The sequence below is a fragment of the Ostrinia furnacalis genome, unplaced genomic scaffold (genome assembly GCF_004193835.3).
Source record: "Ostrinia furnacalis isolate ACB-3 unplaced genomic scaffold, ASM419383v2 OfSCF0860, whole genome shotgun sequence".
In the NCBI taxonomy this organism is placed as follows: Eukaryota; Metazoa; Arthropoda; class Insecta; order Lepidoptera; family Crambidae; genus Ostrinia; species Ostrinia furnacalis.
Genome location: NW_021131099.1, coordinates 247,151 through 269,235, shown reverse-complemented (window position 1 = coordinate 269,235; position 22,085 = coordinate 247,151).

The window sequence follows — 22,085 nt, the reverse complement described above, 5'->3', positions numbered from 1 at the left end:
GTGTACCACGTTGAAACGCCACACACCCAACGAAGCAAGTTTTATTATCTGTGGAAAACCCCTCCGAAATTTTCCATCGAATTTCCCATTCCCCTACTCTCCTCGACTCCCCAGAGCAAATCGATCTTCCATACCTCACCATAACCATAACGACACAACATCAAACCGATCACAGAATTTTCGCCCTAAAACCACTAAAATTACACCAAAAACGAGCGAAAATCGCTTGCGTCGCAACGTGTTTTTCCCTAGAGAACCATCTTTGAGCGTTTCACATTTGAACCGGTCTATCATTTAAACATCGACGGACTAATCTCAACCGTATCACCAAGTCGTACGATCTGTTTTGCATAGAACGCACTCGTTTTGAGAGAATCGATCTCGTAAACACGCTACCTGAACAACGTCGTAAGTGACATCAAAAACAGCTCATTCGAATTTGTACTTTAAGAAGGAGCGTTTCAAAGGGGGTCGGGTGAAATTCGATTGGGTATGCAAAAACAGGGTGCCGCAAAGTATCTGCAGGAGAAAATGCTTTGTGAGATTGTATTCAATTTGCTCGGAGGTCCGATTGGTTAAGAGCAAGAGGGCAGGGAGAGGTCGCTGTGATTGGAGTCTGCATCAGATACCTACTTAAGATTATGTATAGAAATACATAATGTTTATGGATTGAGCTCTAATATTTCATGAATGTTTCTTATACACGTGTTCGTTTTTCTAATCCTAATCGCCTTCTTTACTCAAATATTATCAAAGTTTTGATAACAACAATTAGGTAAAATAAATCTTGATAAAATATCTTAGGCTATCGGCTGTAGGGATTTCCCCCTTTTCTTAATAATCAGTTTCATTGCGATTATCATCGAGTTTTTCCCATTTGAAGTAATAAGAATGTAACACGGGACTGCCATCGATTTTTTATCAAAACAAAACACTGCGGTAAAAAAGGTGCTTCCAAGACAAAAGCCATCTCTCATTTTCACCCCGCCCATCAGTCCCTTTCGCCCCCTATCCCCTTTCACCCCTCCGAACAATACGCGCGGCCCGCGCCATATCCAGGGAAATTCACAATCGAGCTGAAACCTCTTTGCTCACAAAGGCTTTTGTTCCTTTGTGTGGGATCTTAGGGGTAGGCAGAGGGATGGTGTATTTTCTTTTTATGCTAAGGTAGAAGTTCATGTCAAAAAAGAAAGATATTCTTTTTTACAAGCACTACACCGTAAAATACTAATTTGAGCCTAGGCCCAAATTAAAGACTCTACTGTCCACTAAATCCGTAAAAAAAAACAATATACCTACTATTACCACTACACTACTTGTATGTTTCGGTCACCCTATGATTAACAACTGCTTAAAATTGAAAATTAGACGATAATATGAACAGAAACTATGTTTCAAAATCTTACTATTTACACCACAATAAATCTTTATATCATTACCAAATTAAATCATTTTTATTTGCGAACATGGGTATTACAAATACAAATCATGTCATTCTCGAAACAAATTCCCCAGTAAAAAGTAGCTTCATACAAAATACGTAAAAAATCCCTCAAAAAGGGCCATAAGTTTCGCCGTTACAATTTTTTTTACTTTATTTATTTACCCTGTCTGTCCCCTGGCTCACTAAGGCTGGTGCCAGGCGCTGTCTCAAGACAGGTCTCCCCACCACCCCCCAGGGCGGCGATAATTAATATCTGAGACATGAACCGTTTCCGTGCTATTGTGGATTTTTCAAAGAAACCACAGCTTTATGAATGTTTCAGAGTAAGTATGGTAGATGTAGGAATGTTTATTGTGTCGGTAAAAGCTTTTTGTGTCAATATTACTGAAAAAGTAGAGATTAGTTGAGTTTTCAGTCAATTTTCAAGAGATAAAGTGATTCTTTTACTCATAACTGACATGATTTCAGAATAAAAGGAATTCTGTGTGAGCAAATGTTTTACTACAATCACGTGGTATAAAACAAAGTACTCGTAGCTTTCCTCTCTCTAACTACGGAAGATATTAATAGAAATATTTAGCAACCGACGAATTAATATACAATAATACCTTAACGCAAACACTGACAAATATTATGTGAAAAAATATTATCAGAAACAGTATTTTTCTATCGTAAATAAAGTCAGACTACGAGGCGTCCAGTGATCTGACGTTGCTTGACCTGAGACCGTAACGTAACATAATCCTATTACTTGTCTATGTAACACATGGACGTCACTTTTCTAAGCGAAATCACGTTTTACACGAGAACGTTCCAGCTAAGTAGGTACATATTATTATATTTTCCCAATAATTTTCAGTTACATTTTCATACGAAACACAAAGGTAGAAGATCTATTTGCACCTTTAAATACCTGGTGTGTCTGTAGCGTCATCAAATCAGAAATGAGGAGATCCGCAGGAGAACCAAAGTGACTGAAATAGCCCGCAGAATCGCTAAAATCAAGTGACAGTGGGCGGAACACATAGCTCGCAGAGCTGATGGCCGTTGGGGCGAAAAAGTGACCACGAACGTAGTGTGAGGAGGAGGTGCTTGGATGCGGGCGGCGCAGGACCGGTCTAGTCGATATCCCAAGGATATCCACATCGACTTGTCCTTTGTCCAGCAGTGGACGTTATTCGGCTGAAACGAAAGAACGATGTCTGTAGTGTAATCTTCGTGCTTTATTGCGTAATGAAATATCTACGTATCTATAAGACCAGTTGACTGAATACCTCAAATGTTTACAGCTGAAAATGAGCTGCTTCCAAGACGCAGTAGAGTCCGTTAGTAGGTCGTTACAAAACCACTTGCCTAATGAACAGAAAAACCGGGACCTGAACTGAACCAGTCAATAATATAACGTAAACGCAGTAGTTCCACAGGATCTCTTGAAGTGTAACGCGAACATAAACTTGTAATTGTAATAAAACAACACAATCAGGATTCTGCTCCTTAAAAACATGTAACCTAAGTAATACAATAGAAAACGATTTCTGAAATTGATACCTACTTGATGGTCTTTGAGTTGCTTTTAAATGAGTGATTAATAATAGTCAATTAGATTTAGATAGAGACTGGCAAATTAGAGAGTAGAAGAGATTCTGAAAAGAACTTCGCTTCAGTGACAACTTACTCGTAGAATAGAGACTGTAAATAAAGTTTTCTTGTCATATAAAGGGCCGTTAACGCAAGTTACATTACCCTTTAAAAAGAGGCTGACATCGGTGACTGAGTTTCTTGCACTGCTTCTTCTCAGCACTAGCCCATTTATTGTCCCGAAGCAGGGGTAGGGTTAATACTGGGACTTGTAAAAGTGCTTTTTAAAAGCCTATTTGCAAAAATAAATGAGTTTTTATGAGTTTTCAGTATAAAAAATTACTTATGGCCCCGTCTGCCACGAGTCTTTGCGTCGAGTGTAGCGACTCAAACCCACCGCACCTACGTACCCTGTGTCTCCACGGAGAATCAGCTCAGAGGCAGAAAAAAACAAGTTATGTCTTGCATTACATCCTGACATTAACGATCGTGCGCCAACAATTACCACGATCTAATAAACATTCATTGAAAACTGTTGCAACACTCTTCAGGCCTGATGTGGAAAGATCGCGAATCTAGTTGGGGCGAGCTGGTGCTGAAAACATGCGAGCATGTACTGTACACCTTATATAAGGTACCTGATTGGGTTGAGAAAGTCTGTTTTAGAGGCTAGCTGTCTATTCTGTTTAACTGCGCCACTAGCTTTGTTTTTCAGGCTGTAAAATTTCCCTTCCCTTAGAGAATATTTGAAAAAGAGTGCCTTGTGATCAAATATATCGCAAAAGGTTATGAACACATGAATAGTCATGGTTACTTGAATAACTGTTTGTTCCCTTTTCTACACAAGTAGACATTTTGATCTCGTATTTTTGTATCTTTGTAACCAGGCTCCTAACGCCCGTATTCGCAAACGATGCTTGCTTAAGTGAAGCAGCAAATCGAACGCACATCGTGTGTAACCCTGTGCGTTCACGCGCACTGTGCGACCTCATAGTAATGTTTGTGAATACGGGTAACTTTAGTCGTAACTTCTTTAAGCCTGCATTATGTTCTAACTAAACTAGGAAGAAATACCTACCCAATGTGATTTTACTCCACTGGGAATCGTATACTGAACCTATATAGGAGGAGGACGATGTAAGCAAATGGATATATGTACCAGATGTAAGATAAAAATATCATGTTACGATTAAGTATATTCAAAGGTAATACCCGAATGACTAATGTAACGCTGAAAAGCTTACGGAGTAAGAACATTAGTTACTACGAAACTTATTTCGTAGACAGTTCCCAAGTAGGTATAAATGCAGACAAATTTTCCACCCTCCTCATCCAATTTCCAACATGTCCGACCAAAAAGAAGACCCGTTCCCTCACACCTCGGCGTTTCACAGAAAACCAATTTAAAATCCACCCCGGCAGACATAAGATTAACGAAACGGCTTCCCCCTCCCCGCCCCCCGCTGACCCGGCCACGATCAATACAAGGCTCTAATCTCAAACGGGATCTTGCGTCCTTGTCTCTCTACAGATGCAGATGACTGAAATCTATCTTACTTTTCAGGAAAACCTTAAGCTCGTAACAATAAAGTTGAAATTGTAACGTGTGGCATCGGGAAAACTTTGCATGGCTGGGGATCTCATCTTGCTTACTCATTTTACTTACTACTATAGAAACAAGAGCTATTTTACCTTGATCGGCGATTATGGAATGTGGTTTCAGGGCAGACCAAATGTACGTACTATACGTAGGGAGATGTGCTCGTTTCCCCTGGGGGGAAAGAGACTGTATACCTACTACATAATGTATACGTAGATGAGATTAATTTCATTCTCAGCACGTGGATTTTCTGTAGACGAAATGTTGGAAATTTCCAATGATCCTTTATACTGCAAATTGAGAGGGAATAAAAGTAAGCATATGAAACTAAGCATTGTGACATAATATCATATTATAAGTGTTATTTTGGATAAGAACAGCGCAGGGCCTGTCATAAAAACTCATTTATTTTTGCAAGTACGCTTTTAAAAAGCACTTTTACACGTCCCGGTATTAACCCTATCACTGCTTCGGGACAATAAATGGGCCACTGTCGTTGTGCACATCCTTATGAGAGGCCTTTGACTAGTGGACGTCATTTGGCTGAAACGAAAGAACAAACTTGTATTTCATGTGCTGACCTGTAACTAAGACGATTTTTTACGATTTTGTAGATGATAAAAACTTCTCAATATGTATGTAATTGGGTCGCAAAGCTTAAGTAACTAACTTCAGTAGTTATTGCAAGTGGAGCAAGTGAAACGAAACTTGAAAGTGGACATTAGTTCAGGACAACTTACAGCATTGCGCAAATATGTAGAGTTAGTTCTACACAATTACCATAGGATTGAATATTGATCCGTTTTACTTATAATATGAGATAATTATCTCTTATTACGTGTAATGTAAGCTATAAATTACTGTTATTGGATTAAAAAGAGGCTGACAAAGGTGACTGAGTTTCTTCTGCAACATCTTCTCAGCACCAGCCCATATGTTGTCCCGAAGTGGTGGTAGGGCAAGCTATATTTGGGACGTGTATAAGAGCCCTGAAAAGGACTTATATGTACTGAAAAAACTATTTCATTTCATTTCTTGTTGCCTATAATGTACTCATATGATCATAATATCCAATACTGTACATGTATTAATTCAGTTTTAGGATTTTAACAGAGCTTTGTACATCATCAAGTAATCGACTGGGATTAAACTAACGACTTCTCGAAACGGCATTCCAATGCCGAAACCGGTCTATTTTTGCCTAAAAAGTACAAGAGCATTAAGCTTTATTTTTGGAGCAAAATCAGAGCTATTACAATAGACCTCAGAATACAGAACAAACCAGAAGGAGTGTTCGATAACATTTCTACGCGGCAACTTGTGTCCAAAATACTTCCCCTTCCGCGCCCCTCTACCCCCTTTAGTGTTACTAGCGCCGTGTGACACCCCCATTTTTGGGGTAAAATTATGTAATTTTTTAAAGAAATGTTAAACAAGTAAAAAATAAGTAAGTGAAATAAGTACACACGGCCAGTGTTAACTATCCATTTCCGTTTTTGCTCTCGCTCTTATCAAATGGTGATTCTTTGCGATAGAACGAGACGACATGACTGGCCATAGGCATAGATAGTACCTACCTACCTATGAATTTAATTTTTACTCCGAAGTAACTAAGTGTAAGATGATTATTTATTTCTATTAAATAGTGTAATATATGTACTATATTTTATGTAGGTATAATATGTTATTTAAAAGTCAATTACAAAAGTCGAATATAAATTTTAGAATGCCAAGTAAAACAAAAAAGAAACTTAAGGTTCTTTATTATGTAAACATATCGACAACAAAACATTTGTTTACGGCGCAGTAGTGCTTTTAGTTTAACTTTTCTTGGAGTCAAAAACAGAATCCAAATCAAAAACATCACCAATACTTAAATTTGATTGCGAGGCAACTCTGGCTGTGTATCCTGAAAAAAAATCAGAGTAAGTATGTAAGCAATAATTAATTACTTAAAATTATTATTAAATATACAAATATTGCTGCTGCTGATCTGTTGATACCAATGCCTTACTTTTGAATAAATGGGAAAGTATGAAATTCACGATAGTAATTTATTATCTCCTCATTATTAGGGAGTAATATTATAAATTAATTCAATATATTGAAATCAAATCAAAATCAAAAATATTTATTCAGTTTAGACCACAAGTGGCACTTATAATTTAATTAATCAGGTTGTCATGTCATGGATGAAATTACACTAAAAACTAATTAAAACAAAAAGGATGGGGAAAATATTCCATTATTCTGTGGTAACGCTAACAAAATTAACGCGTGAATTTTTTATAAGTAGACAAATGTAATTCAATATAAAAAAGTAGGGTAAAATATTCCGTTGACCTGTGGCAACACTTACAAAATACAACCGTGATTTTTTTTGAAAATTATTATTTAATTAAAATTAATTGGAAATGTGCTACTTACGGATAAAACATGATCCCATGCACTTTCTTCGTAATTCCAGTAGCATTCTTACATGTTGGAACGGCACAAGACGGCATAATTTAATTATAAAGTGTCAATCTGACGGATATGTAAACAATGCGCGCGCCGGCCATTGACTGATTGCTCTAAAGTCAAAGTAGTGCGATTTGGAGTACTTTATATGAATACACATTTACGCCCGTTGACGGTTTCTGGTTTGTTCCGTATTCTGAGCAATAGACATAAAGGTGCCACAGTTTAGCATGAATGCCGTCTGTACCAAGGTGCATAGACTGGTTATCACTTCGTGTTGAAATGCGTTAGTGCACATATTCGTACCTACAACGCGCATGCGTTATAAATTGCAAGATGCAACAGGGCTGACAACATTTTTTTGTTCTTACATAGAGAAAATAGCTTCAGGTACTAACTAGTACGACCAGGAAAAATCAAGAAAAAATATTTTAGGGTTAAGGGCACTTATTACTAAAGGCTCCGTACAGATCTAAATATAATAACTCAAAGGTAACTGACTGACTGACATAGTGATCTATCAACGCACAGCCCAAACCACTGGGCGGATCGGGCTGATATTTGGCATGCAGGTAGATGTTATGACGTAGGCATCCGCTAAGAAATAATTTTACAAAACTCCACCCCTAAAGGGGTAAAACGGAATCCACGCGTACGAAGTCGCGGGAGGCCGCTAGTTAGTAATAAGTACCCTAAACCCTACAATCCGGGCCTTTTCAAGGCGAGAGTGAGAGACACAGACTTACAGGGCAGATATGTACCAGCTTAGACTGCATCTCGCTTTAACATCAGGTGCGATTGTGGTCAACAATCTACATTATTCTGCATAAAAAAATGAATGTGAAAGATTGTTTTTGTCTTAGATCACAAAAATTTATTTATTTTGTACTGTGGTGTTTATAAAAGTGCGCCAGCCCTATGCTATTATATGCGCGAGCGCAGCCACTGGAAAAGCGTCTCGGGTTTATGCAACAGCGCACCTTTTGTGTTGATCTTCGGTCCAATTAATTTTTACGACTAACTGGCTTTTTTTGCGACCTTGGAAACTCTTAGGCTGAATTGTACTACCTAACTTTGACCGTAACTATGACGATAACCGGTGTTTTTTGTATGTAGTTTGACAGATTTTTGACGTTTGTCAAAGTTAAAGTAAAGTGCAACCCAGCCTTAGAAACAATAGAGTAATTATGATCCTATACTAATATTTATAAATACAAAAGTTTGTGTGGGTTTATGTCTGTTCCCCTTCCGCGGAAAAACTACTTAATGGATTTCGATGAAACTTTACAGTAAGTATTATTTTTTTTATAAGTCAGAATAGGCTGTAATTTATAACGATCTTTGACAAGATAAATTTCACGCGGATGAAGCCGCGGACAAAAGCTAGTCAGCTATAAAATCATTTTTGTTAATGTATTTGTTTTAGTCAATAACTAAGTACGTTGTAAATGAGTACAATTATAAAATAATTACGAACATAATGAGGATAATATGAAAACATAATAATCAAAATATACAAAACAAAAACAAACTACAAAATTTTATAAAAATACATTGTAAACTTTAATGGTAATGTGCTATGAATAGTAACTTCCTAAATAAATATATAAACCAATGTAACATGGGAAGTGAAAAACTGTCCATTCAACAAAGGAATCATATCGAACTTCCAATTACGACGAAGACTTAATAGAGCTTTTTATAACGAAGCTTAATGTACGTGCACACGCAAACGTTCTGTAATTCAACAGGTTTAATTTTCTCAAGAAACAAAGGGTGAAAAGCCTTTTTACATTCGACATAATATTATTTAACTAGTGTATAAGAAAAATGGAAAACTGTATCAACTGTTATGGTTGTTAGTTCACGAGGTATCCGATAGAGGCGCTGTACCTAAATGTAATGTAGAGTTTTCTGAATATGGATGGCTTTGTTATAGATACTAGTAGGCCTTAAACTCAAGTTAAGTTTGTTTAACATAACAAAAAAGCTTTTAGTCTGCATGATCTGCATCTTACCTGATGGAAAGTAATGATAGTGGTGATCAGACCGAGGGTAGAAGCGAGCTCCACCTGGAATCCTCAACCACAGTGGAACTGCTATCTTCTCTCCAAATGCTGAAATACAACAAAGCTGTTAATCATCAAGACTGGTTGGCTGGTTAGTTGTGGTTATAATGTAAAACTATGAATCTAAAGTTTAAGTCGTCCCAAGCTTCGTTTAATAACGGACCTCACAGATTATACAAGTTGGTAATGTTTCAGACAAGTAATATTTAAAACAGCAAAAGTATAAATGCATTGTGCTTTCGAAAGGTTCATTCTTTTCCTTATTCTATAGCTAAAAATCGCATCCTCAAGTAGACAATGACTAAAAATGTACAAAGAGCTAAGTGAGACTGAACCAGTTAGTCCTCACTCAGTGCAAATTACCTACATACCTATTTACGAAATAAAAATAATATTTTGCTCTCAAATAAAGTGTGTCAATTATTTCGGCATACATAAACGGCGTTTAATTACAGACCTATTACATAAGTTGATTGATCTTAATGATCATTTATTGATTTATTTTATCAATCGTGGTCATTAGGTGACACCTTTAATTGCATGCTGCAATTCATAATGTAAAAGTAAAAGTTTCTCAAATTTCAGTTTCATTATTATTATAGTCTGGGAGCCCGCCATATTATAACTGTGCACCATATGACTACAAGTGGTCTGCAAAATCAATTTGATTTTATTAAATCGTGACTTAAAACTTGAACAATTTAAATAAGTCGAATTATCTGGTCTATACTTTAAAGGCACAGTCTATCTAGCAGAGATTAAAAAAAAAAAAAATATTGAGTTAGGTCTGACTGACTGATTACTTACTCTTGGAGTTGTTGTTGAGTTTCTTAACCTTTTCTTAATTCGTCCAAATAAATAAATAATGTAGGTAATTACTTTCCCACTTTTAGTACTTTTTACACTTTTTTGGAATCTGTTTTTTTTTTGTAAGTATTACAGATGCGTAATAATAAATGTATAAATAAATAAATAGCCTTGGACATTTTACACAACGCTTCTAGTCCCAAACTAAGCAAAGCTTGTACTATGGGTAGGTAGGCAACGGTTATAAACATACTTAAATACTTTTTTTTGTAAATACATACATATTATACATATTGACACCCAGACCCATCACAGAAATAAAATTCAACATTTCAATTTCTGCCCGGCCGGGAACCGAACCTGGGACCTCTCGGCATAGTAGTCCGTTTCCGAACCACTACACCAAACGGCCGACATATAAGTTATGTACATATACGACATATTTAGTATGTCGGGCTCCTAAACTATTACTATCTGAGATAGATAATGTAGTGAATTGATTAACACAGTTTTACGTATTTTCACATTATTTATTTTATTAAACCGATTATCGGTATTACTCGTATATTGAATGAAAACAGAATCTCACTTTCGTAGCCATTTTAATGTAATTAAATGAAAAATCCTTATATTTATTGTTACGAATTCGTTGCGCTGTATTTTCACGAAGTTAAGAGCCTTAAAGTATGATGATTTATGCTAATAACTTGACCCTTAAATGAATGTGTCGTAAGATTTATTTTTGGACATCGCCATTTTAAACTGTTTATTAATTATGTCAATTCATCGGTCATTGACCCCATTAAAGTTTAATCGACAAGCCTATCTAAGTTAACGATGTAATCAGCTTGATTGTATATGTATAATGTTATGTATGTATGTATAATCTGATGGCCTTTTACTCGTAGGTACAGGCGACCGCACGTCAAGCATAATTTGCACGTGGCATTTTATGTATTTGTAATAGAGGTTATTATACAAGAAAATGTGGTGTCGATTGTATTTCAGTTCATCTATGATAGTGGTGTCCACAAAGCACTACAATTATGTGAAATGCAAAAAAATGCAATATATGGCAGACATGTCTTCTGGTCCTTCGAGCCGGATAGTTCAAGAGTTTGGAAACCCTTTGTGAGACGTTTGTACTCGTATGTAATTTTTGTCTTTCGTTTTCAGGTAGTTGTAGTTGTGTACACCTAAAAGGTTATTAAATATTAATCAGATTACTAAACGGTTGTCTCTAATATCTACCATCAATTTTGCCTAATTTCGTTTGCCTCCTATAACTAACATAAAAATGAAAAAAAAAATTAAAGCAACTACAGTATAACTGCCTAGTTACATAAACGAAATTCCTCAACACATCATCGCATTAGCCTAAAAACTCATGCGACATTAAAGAAGAATCGCTCTCGAATCGAAACCGTACGCCATTGTATTCAAATGCGCGTGCGCGGGTCGCGCGCTGACCCGAGTGAAACGGGCCAGGAATGTCCGCGTGATTTAAAATTAACACTTATTGAAGAAGATTATTGAGCGAATTTCAGGTATAATGACTGCAAAAGTACCTGGATGCTGTAGAATTGTTGGTCGTTGTAGAATTCCTTGGCGGACGCCTTTGTCCAGCAGTGAATGAAACAATGTGATGATTGGCTGAAACGACGACTACGACGACAATAAAAGATGCAGGGGTTGGCACGAAGAAGTGATGTTCATGTTTTTTTCCGTTAACCGTTCCAATTAAGATAAATTTATGTTAAATTTGCCAATATGCCAAATTTCAAGCGTCTAACTTAAGCGGTTTAGATTTTTCATACAAAAGGATTTTCCCGCTAACTCCCGTTCCCGTGGGAATTCCTAAGTATCCTATAACCTGCCCAGGAGTATGAAGAATAATTGTACCAAGTTTCGTTAAAATCCGTCGAGTAGTTTTTGTTTCTATAAGGAACATACAGACAGACAGACAGACAGACAGACAGACAGACAGACAGACAGACAGACAAAAATTTTACTGATTGCATTTTTGGCATCAGTATCGATCACTAATCATCCCCTGATAGTTATTTTGAAAATATATTTCATGTACAGAATTGACCTCTCTACAGATTTATTATAAGTATAGATAACGAATATCTCTTGGAGAAATAACAATTCATTTGGATTTGTTCCCACGTTTTAATACACACAGACAATTTAGCTCAAGCAGTTTTTGCCTTTATGAAAAACAATTTCTTCTGAGATGACTGTTTTAATAAGCTACTTTGTTAAGGGGCATGTTGTGCTTTTTTCTAGATATGTACTCAATAAGGACTACTCTTTGTATTTTTGTAATTTTATAAATTGTAAGTTACATGTTTACCTACATGTAGTAAAAAGTACACGTTGGGCATACATTTTCCTATATGAGAAGAATAAATAATCTATAGTACCCAACTATAGATTATTTATTCTTCTCATCGCCAGTCCATATGTTGCCTTATGATTAAGGCCAAGTGCATTTGATGGAAATATGCGATTGAAATATTTTCTGCTCAATCATCGCTATATCCTAATACACTTTTAATCGATCTTTCCATCTAAATTGAACAAATTCAGCCTTTAATCATACTTCGGACAATATTATCTGCAGACAAGTGAGTTCAACTGAGAATAGAAGCAATAATTTTCGCAAGCAATTTTAAATGTACGATAATCCTAGATCTAAAATGAACCCTTCCCCGCCACAAAATCGTCAGCCAGTTTATCGTAGTCTTTATTAAATACAGCTAAAAGTCCTGCCTTTTATTTGTCCAGAAGCACAGCTGCGTCTCTCATTGTAACAAACTGCCTCTGCCACTGTAATCTTTTAATGAACCTATTACAATAAAAAAGAGTATGAGTGCCATTGTAAATCGCCAGGCAGTTAATAGTGGAGTACGCACATCTAAAAATACAGCTAAAATCAGCCCTTTTATTATTTGTCCAGAAGAACAGCGTTCTCTCTCATTGTAACAAACTACCTCAGGCACTAAACACGTGTAATCTGTGGTCCAAACAGATGTGGCTCAGCTAACTGGCCCTTAACTGGCCTTATTAAGATTACAACGGTCTTTGTAAGGGATGTTGTAAATCGTCAGCTAGTTAATCGTAGTTTGTATTAAATACAGCTAAAATTCTGCCTTATATTTGTCCAAAAACACAGCTTTGTCTTTCATAGTAAGAAACTACCTCTTAATGGACCCATTACAATAAAAAAAGTATGAGTGCCATTGTAAATCGTCATAGTGGAGTAAGCACATCTAAAATACAGGTGAACTCCGACCTTTCATTTGTCCAGAAGCACAGCTTTCTCTCTCACTGTAACAAACTACCTCAGCCACTAAACACGTGTAATCTGTGGTCCAAACAGATGTGGCCCGGCTAACTGGCCCTTAACTGGCCTTATTAAGATTACAACGGTCTTCGTAAGGGATGTAATATTTCAGACACCCGCCGCGATTATCAACAGGTGTGCCCGTTCAGACTTTAGGACGTTGTGTGATGAAAAATAGACGATCTCTGGTATTGGCTTTTGGGTCAGATTTTTTGTGAAAGAAGGAAAAGAAAGACTTCATTATATTTACAATATTAGGTTCATAAAGCCAGTATCACATTTTTTTAGACATGTAGTCTGCGTTCAATCCGAATGTGATCATCAACTTTGTAACTTAAGGTTCCTATTTTCAAATAATGAGAATGCTAGGAGAACTAGAAAAACAAGGAATCACTTTTATGTAATGTAATGCTCTTACGAGTTGTACAATACAGGTAAAATATACGCCTATTGGTTCGTGAAAGGGACAAGAACATATGCTTTATTCATTTACAAGTAGGTAAATAAATGCTGAAGAGTAAAGGCGACATACACACTAGAACATAATCATAGAGCGGCTCATTGTTCTGTTAGAAGTAAAGGTAGTAAGTAACTCTTTCCTATACATACTCACCTTAAAACGAGCACGAGCACAACTAATCACACTCTTGACGACTACGACGACTCATAAGTATAACAATCGAGACGAAGATGTGCCATAAAGGTTCTACTAGTATTTCCCTTTACAGATTTCTGCTACATAAGACGATAAACTAAACAGTATAACAGCTAGTGTAACAGTACCATCATTTTTAGATTTACTCGTATTAACATTTGGGTAGGTATTTCAACAAAAATAACCGAAACAGCTTTTCCATTTGATTACGGCAACCCGAAAAGAGTCCGCAACTATTAAAACTTCAGAACCCTTTGTGATGAATCCCTTAGGGATGCGTAAAAAATATTCGAGGAATGTTAACGCGCGCCTCCTGCGAACTAGTTGGGCTCGGAACAGTTTACTGGAGTTCATTAAGAAGCTCGTTACTTCGCTGCGTGGCGCAAGTAAAAATAGTTTCGTGGAAATTAAAAGCTTTCTATCCAAATGTAAGTTACTTTTATTAAGGGTTTATTTTAATAGTATACCTACTTATGACTATGAGTATGTGGTGCGTGGAATGTCTGCACGTGTCTGACATAAGTTTTTAGTATGAGTAGGTATTTAGTAAAAAACACTTACACAAAAAGCACGATATTCATGAAGCGTTCCATGGGACTAAAATTCATGAAATTATGCACATTTTCCTATCACCCACGTGTCCCTACCTCGTACCGTTTTCGAGAAATCAAGCGTTACTTTTTTTTTAAATTTGGCCCACCCTGTATGTCAAAAATTACAAAGAGATAGACACGGTGTCCACGTCAGTTTCGGTTGGTGCTACTGTACGAACATAACCAGCATTTTAAGCGTTTTATAAAACTCATGTTGGTGCGTAATAAGGTGAAGATTGTACCAAAGCTGTTAACAAGCATTAAGATAAACGATTATTTCAACTATTTATTTAAAAAGAACATAAATCTCTCAGCTAGATTTCGTTTAAAGTTCACGCTTTGTGCATCCTCGGAGAAGAAATCAGTTTGTTTAAGTAGGAAAATGAAGTAGAGTTGGACTCGCTGTAATTGCACTCGACTCATTGTTTGAGTCAGTTTCGAGTATGCTAGAACATTTAAATTGGGACAGTTCTCAACTGATTTGTACCTTCCAGTTATTGAATATTTATCTCGGAATACGATATTTCTTCTCTTTAATGGTATGGAATCATAGTGCATTCTAGTTACTTAAAGTTTCAACTTTCGAGGTTTTAATCCTCAATTTCACTGTAGCCGCATCGAAGCAATGACTTAAACTCACTTAACTCAAAGGTGACTGACTGACTGACTGAGTGACATAGTGATCTATCAACGCACAGCCCAAACCACTGGACGGATCGGGCTGAAATTTGGCATGCATGTAGATGTTATGACGTAGGCATCCGCTAAGAAAGGATTTTATGAAACTCCACCCCTAAGGGGGTAAAACGGGATCCACGCGTATGAAGTCGCGGGCGGCCGCTAGTTTTGTAAATATAAAATGTTGATTTAAATCAACATGAGCGTGTTAAATATCCTGCTACACTAGAATATACCTACTCTATTGAATTCTTTCACTGAATTCAAAAATATAACAAGGTACAGTTAGTTGGAATGGAAACTATTCACTGCCTCGAATGGTCCAAGAGGTAACATTTCCTGATGCTCTCTTACGTCAAAGAGTGGCCGCACACTTTTAAATATTAAATTAAATATAAATATCCGAATGAAAAGAAAGTGTTTAAATACTTAATACCTAAAAGGTATAAGCAATTAGACAAGTCAGGTAAACTGTGATGAAAATCAGTGTAGGCATAGATAAGCCCGCTACTAAATTCGTGAAATGAGTTCATTAGAATTTGCAAGTGTGAATAAAATTATAAAAATTTCTCCAGGTATTTTACCTTTTTTACCTCTCAAAGCCTCTGATACCTACCGCTGTTGATTGTGCGAAATAATTGTTTAAAGATACTAGTAAATAATGATAAAGATGATGGTGGAACAAGTAAGTAGGTATCCCAATTTCTATTAGTAAGGAAAAATCTGCTACTTATGTGATTAGTTCTTATTATTGGCTCTCCGTCCTCGATTTTCGACGGCAAATATTATTGATATCTGGCCGAAAATAACGACCACCGCTGTGTAGGTATGATTACTCAAGCAATACGAATAAAAAACAAAACAATAAAGCTTTAGTTACAATTCCACATTGTGTATTCCCCATCGCAACGGTACTGATACTTCTCAGATCCCGGACAACGATAGCGTTACGTTATTTCCTGTTTGTGTTCTTCCCTTTTGTTTTGCGTTGCTGCTTCGGCTTAAAGCCGACTTTGGCTAAGATAGCTGCCTTAAAGTTTTTGTCTTTAATGTTTACTGACTCTAATTACGCATACATTTTCAGCTAAATGAAAGTGAAAGTTGAGCGTTGATACATTTTAAAAAATCTGGTTAGCTATTGACCTGATAAATAACCAAAGTATTTAATCGTACCTATATCAAATCGGCTCACAATAACGGTTCACAAATTCGGTAGGTATATCGGTAAAATATCATAAAATATTATTAAAAATTAATTAAAACCCTCCACCTTATTTTTTGAAGTATGCAAATAAAGAAAACTAAAATAAAAAAGGTTTTAACTAGCTCAAGTAAAACGAATAGTATTCGGGGGAGGCCTATACAATCTACAGTGGACGTTCTGTCTGAAGTAATGATTATGATGATGATACGTAGTTACAAATTCGTTGTATAATATTACAAATTATCCACAAGAATAAATAAATCTCAATAATTTGTTAACTTCGCTAAATTAATTGGCTCAAAAGTCAATCAGCTTCACGTGAAAATCAATTAAAATCTTATTTCCATTGATTAAAATGATTCGTGTTCCTAATGCATGTGGGAACCATGAAACAATGTGGTGTGTTCGTTTGTTTTGTGATGTGCATAATGCACTTGAATGCAGGTTTGTATTTTAACCAAAAATGTGTGTACACATTAAATTATTTATTTATTTCCTAAGAGCTACAGCACACATGCTACTTTTAGAATCAGTGATCGGCGATTCCCGTATGCATGTAGTCGTGAAATCGAGATGTTGCATCGATAAGTAGAGTCGCTAAAACATGCGATTCTTACCGCGTCATAACTCATAGGCTAAGAACTCATGGCGCGATTTTTGAAGTCTGGCTTAACCTACTAAACTTGTCAATTCTCGAAACTTCTAAAGTCTAAAGCATTAACACCTTAATTGAATTACCAGAATTTGACGTCGACTACTACTTCGGGTCACCCGCGGCCGGCCTACGGTCACAATCTGAGGAGTGCGGGGAGCCCCTTTACGAGTATTTGTGCTACGTCAACTGCCCGCGAGACCACGTCTGCTTCATGAGGAAGTGCTTGTGCGTTGATATGCAAGTGGATGGGCAAAGTCGTGGTAACATGATTTCAATATAGTTGTTAACTTGCTTTAATACTTTGACGATTCGATAGCTAATAAAAATACTTAGGCTGAGTTGCACCAGAGTAAATACAAATGAGTAGGTCATATTCATAGAAACACACCGAGCGCGGTTTGTATGTGAGCGCGCCAATACGTATGCGGCGCGCACGCACACACTGACAAAATTTAGCGTGGATTACCGGGTGTTGCGCCGAACCGCGCTCGGTGCGTTTCTATGAAGATGACCTATTCCTTTTTATTTACTCTGGTTGCACCACCAAACTTTGGCCATAACTATAACGGTATCCGCTGATTTTTTTATGCAGTTTGACAGATTTTTGACGTTTGTTACAGTCAAAGTAAGATGCTGCAACCCAGCCTTAATGTCAGTTGAATACTGAGTGTCAACTATCCTGTTGTATGGAAATATGTATAATGTGTCGACCGTGTACGTGGTCTTATAATGGCATAGCCTTTATTTCTTTACAGGTAGGAAACAGAAATCTGTTTACAAAAGGAGCGAATATCTAAATTATCAGAATCCACCCGGTTTTCTTGATCTCACTAAAATGAGTGGTAAGTGTCCATAATTATTTATCAGTTTTTATGAAGACTTTTTGAGCATAAGAATCAAATTAAATGAGGCGTCATGAGGCGACCACCCGACCATATGACCAGAGAAGTGCTAGACATCCAAACTAAGCCCCGCGGACGAGGAAGACCCCGAATTACATGGATGTCCGTAATCAATAACGACCTTAAAAAAGCCCAAGTTAATAGTAAGACAACCTAGGATCGAGCCACCTGGAGACGCAGGACGCGGAGGGCCGACCCCAAATAAAATGGGAATGGGCCAGGCAAAGTAGTAAGAACCAAATTAAAATGTCAAAGTCAAAGTCAAAATTTCTTTATTTGTTTAGACTAATAAATAGTTCTTACAAATCGTCATTTTGCTCTTAAGGAGCCTCTACATGTCTCATAATCTTTTTACCCTACCAGCGCTTCGAGACCAACATTTGGCAAGTGCTGAGAAGAAGCGCCGCAATAAATGAGTTAAGATTAACACCAATAGTAATTATTAAAATGTGCTCAAATCACAAAGAACATGCTGTACTTGTAGTTGCCTTAGGAAAACAAAAACACAATTCAGTTTAACTTCAATTCCCCAATTTGTATCTGTCAAATCCTCCAATATGTTTTATTTAACTCTAGCCAAGAGACCACACGACGACTACTTCGAGAAACCTGTGCTGCGCCACCACATAGCTCACTTTTGCCCGAACCTCGACGAAGCGCGGGCGTGTATCAGAAAATGCATGCCCAAGGGCAAACCAGCGTTCTGCGGTAAAGACCATGTGTGCTATTGCGGTCACAATTACAACGACAATGTAAAAGATGACAACGTTGACGCTGAGTCTACGTACGCCCAGTTCAAAGATCTGTACGAGAAGTATTTCGGGAAGAATTACCATCAGCATTTTGAGGAGAGTTACGAGAGGAAATAAATGGGTTTATTTATTGTCTTTAATAATTTATCAGCCTTGGGAGCCCGTGAATTTCAACAGCTCACACCATAGCCATTGTAAATGCGGCAGCACACAGCGGCAAGCTAAACACAGTGGCGTCTTATCTCATTGTAATACAGGCTATTTGCAACAAAAATGGATAGTCTGATGTGTTGTCGACTGTATTTCATTTCTCAATAGAATAGTAACACCTAATACAATGAAATCCAGTTATTTTAATCGTACTTGAAATATAAAAAAGTTAAGTTTAATTAAAGTACAAATAAATCTTGTTTTGTCTGTCAATCTCAGCAAAGCAGTCTTCACAAAATCCAAGGTCATACAATGTAAAAATGGGGATCAACTAAATCCATACGAGTACATACAAGCAACCCACAAGTAATCAAGACGCCAAATTGTATGAGGTGATCAGGCCGTTCAAGGCCTGATTTATATGCCGCTAACAAATCCGCAGCCCAACTGAATTTTAATTACACAACCCCTTCCTGGCTGTGTCGAAGAGTTATAGGCACAAGATCAGTCAAGGTTTTCTTTAGTAAATAATTAAAAATAAAAATACGTCAAAATAAAAAAGGTGATAATACTTTTCAAAATCTCAGATGTGATCAGGTTGTCAGAATTGCTTACTCTTAATGTGGGTCTGAGCTAAAAAAAAGCGTAAGAAATGAGTTTTTTTACCCGACTGCGCGATGCAAAGGAGTGGTAATGTGTTTTCAAAAAACAATAGGAAAGTATAAAAGATTGTGCTTGTGTTAATAATTTTTTAGGCATAGATTTTTAACTGAAATTTAGGGTTCCAGATACTTTATTTTTTGGTACATAGCTTCAAAATCTTTCAAAGCCTATCTTGTCTTGGAATGTTATCTTTGTGACTGAAAATTGGGAAGTTTCATCTGATATTTATTGATTGTGGCACACACCGTGGGACCCAGACTTATTCGCAAAACATTTGACTTCAGTCATTAATAAGAAGCTTTCTATTTTAATTTATTACCATCGAATGGTTACAAACGAGCAAGAGCAGCAAGAGTTTACAAATGCTCTCAAAAACGTTGTTTCTTTTGTAAGTAAAGCTTTATTTAAAGCTTTAATGTGTCAGATTGACAGCCTAACTAGAGTGCCTACATAATATAACATCATGGATTTCATTCAAATAAACTTATTGTGTCTACTCCATTAGACTTTTAGGATATTTTTCAGGAAACCTTTACTTTTTGCAATCCAATTAATAGTGTCCCATCGGGTAAGCAAAATTACTTGACCCGCTACGCTACGCCTACCAATGAGATATCCATTCAAGAATCCATTAGACAGCTGTTAGTTAATTTCTGTTGAATTACCTTTCCAATGTCACCTAATTAGTATCCTTACCAAAATTAACAATTTAGGTTCAAAGTCACACTCCGAGCAAACGCTTCTTTGCTCATGTGCTCAGAGATTGTGTAACTTAATTAATCAAAATACGCAAGTAAAGCTACTCGTTATCTCTTGCATTAATACGATCTTCATAAAAACAAGTGTGTTTATTAGCGCAGGCAAATCGCGTAGTCGATCTGACAAAACCTCGCACCCTTCATATTAGCATTAACATTGTGTTGAGAACCCTAGAGCCTATTGTTCAGCAAAACACACACGAATATATTAGTTGCCCTACAGTTTATCCCTTATTCAGGAAACAATAGGGTTGATTTCCCTTTGTGCGGCATCCAGGGAGGTTCATTCGACAAACTACGATGAAAGCAAGTTGATTTGATTATACCTACATTCCGTTTCCATTTTGAAATCTATTGTTCTTTTAGTAGTGTTATCACGGGTAAGTGTTTGTAGGAGTAAAAACAGTGGAACAAAGGCTCATGGGAGTTTATGTATATTTTGGTCTTATGTAAGCAAATGGGACAGTCATTACCATAATTTGCTGCTCTTACCATCAATTCAGATTTTTGATTGTTAGTGACACAATTTCCTTCGACCTATGTAGACTGACCATAACGCCTGCTGTGGTTGCGGGTTTGAACCCTGCGGAGGGCCGATGTGTATGATGAAAAACGCCATGATTGTTGTAATAATATTCATGCGTAGGATCTCTTTTGATATGTTTATCTGTCATCTAGTTTAGTCTTTACGCTATGTGTAAATTCTGTTAAAAAGACAAAAGATACAGAATCGAAAGAAAACCCAAAGACTTCGCTTTCAATTGTGACTTAATAGCCCAAGATATTTCAACTCAAGCTTGAGTGATGCTCATTTACACTACACTCGGATCGGCATTTATATTCGCCCACATATCCCTCGAAACTTCGCAAACTGATAGCGTCAGATCACTCATCGGGGTTCGTGAATTAAATCCTAACCACAACATCGTTTGGCAAAACATCTGCTTACGCATCTGAGAGCTTGAAGATATCGCTACGCTGTGAAATTTCACGATTACTTTGCCTGGTATTGAAGGTCTCTTGTGCAAAAATATGAAAACATTTACCCGATTTTATATCAGATGATTTACTACAGAAGCCCGATCATCTCTACCAGAAACGAAGAAGACGTATTATGATCGTTTACTATTGGTCTAACAGTCGAATGTATCTTTATTAAGAGCTCACGACTATTTCTTAACAAAGTTTGTTTAACAGTTATTAGGACGAGATATTTCAGCAATCAGGTTCTAGAACTGATTATTTTTACAAACACAAAACAGGTTAACTACATTGTTTGAGATATAGTTTGTTTTTATCACAAACAACTGACGAAACTATACGACACGCGCAAACCAAATACAATAGGGAATATTATAACCCGAATTAGAAGCGAAACAAGATCCCATACTATCCCTGTCATATTGAAAGCCCGTAATCCTACACCATACCTACGTCAAAGCGGTGCGAGGGAGAATATGATTTGACAGATCGTTTCCCTCACTACGAGAGTAGGAACTACATACGTTGACCAAATTTATTTTTTGAAGTAAAATCGCTCCTGTTACAAGTACAATAAGGTGCTAGAGTTTAGCTTGATATGACGTAGTCTGTACAAACTTGCGTACAATACATAGCAATGCGCGCATAGTTCGTTTTAGGTTTGTTAGACAACTTTTAACTAAGGATTAAATTGACATTTCGGTATTTTGTTCCAACACTGCTAATACTCGTATGTCAAAATATTCTACAAGATTTTTACCCATCTGGCAATTTGAAAATTAGC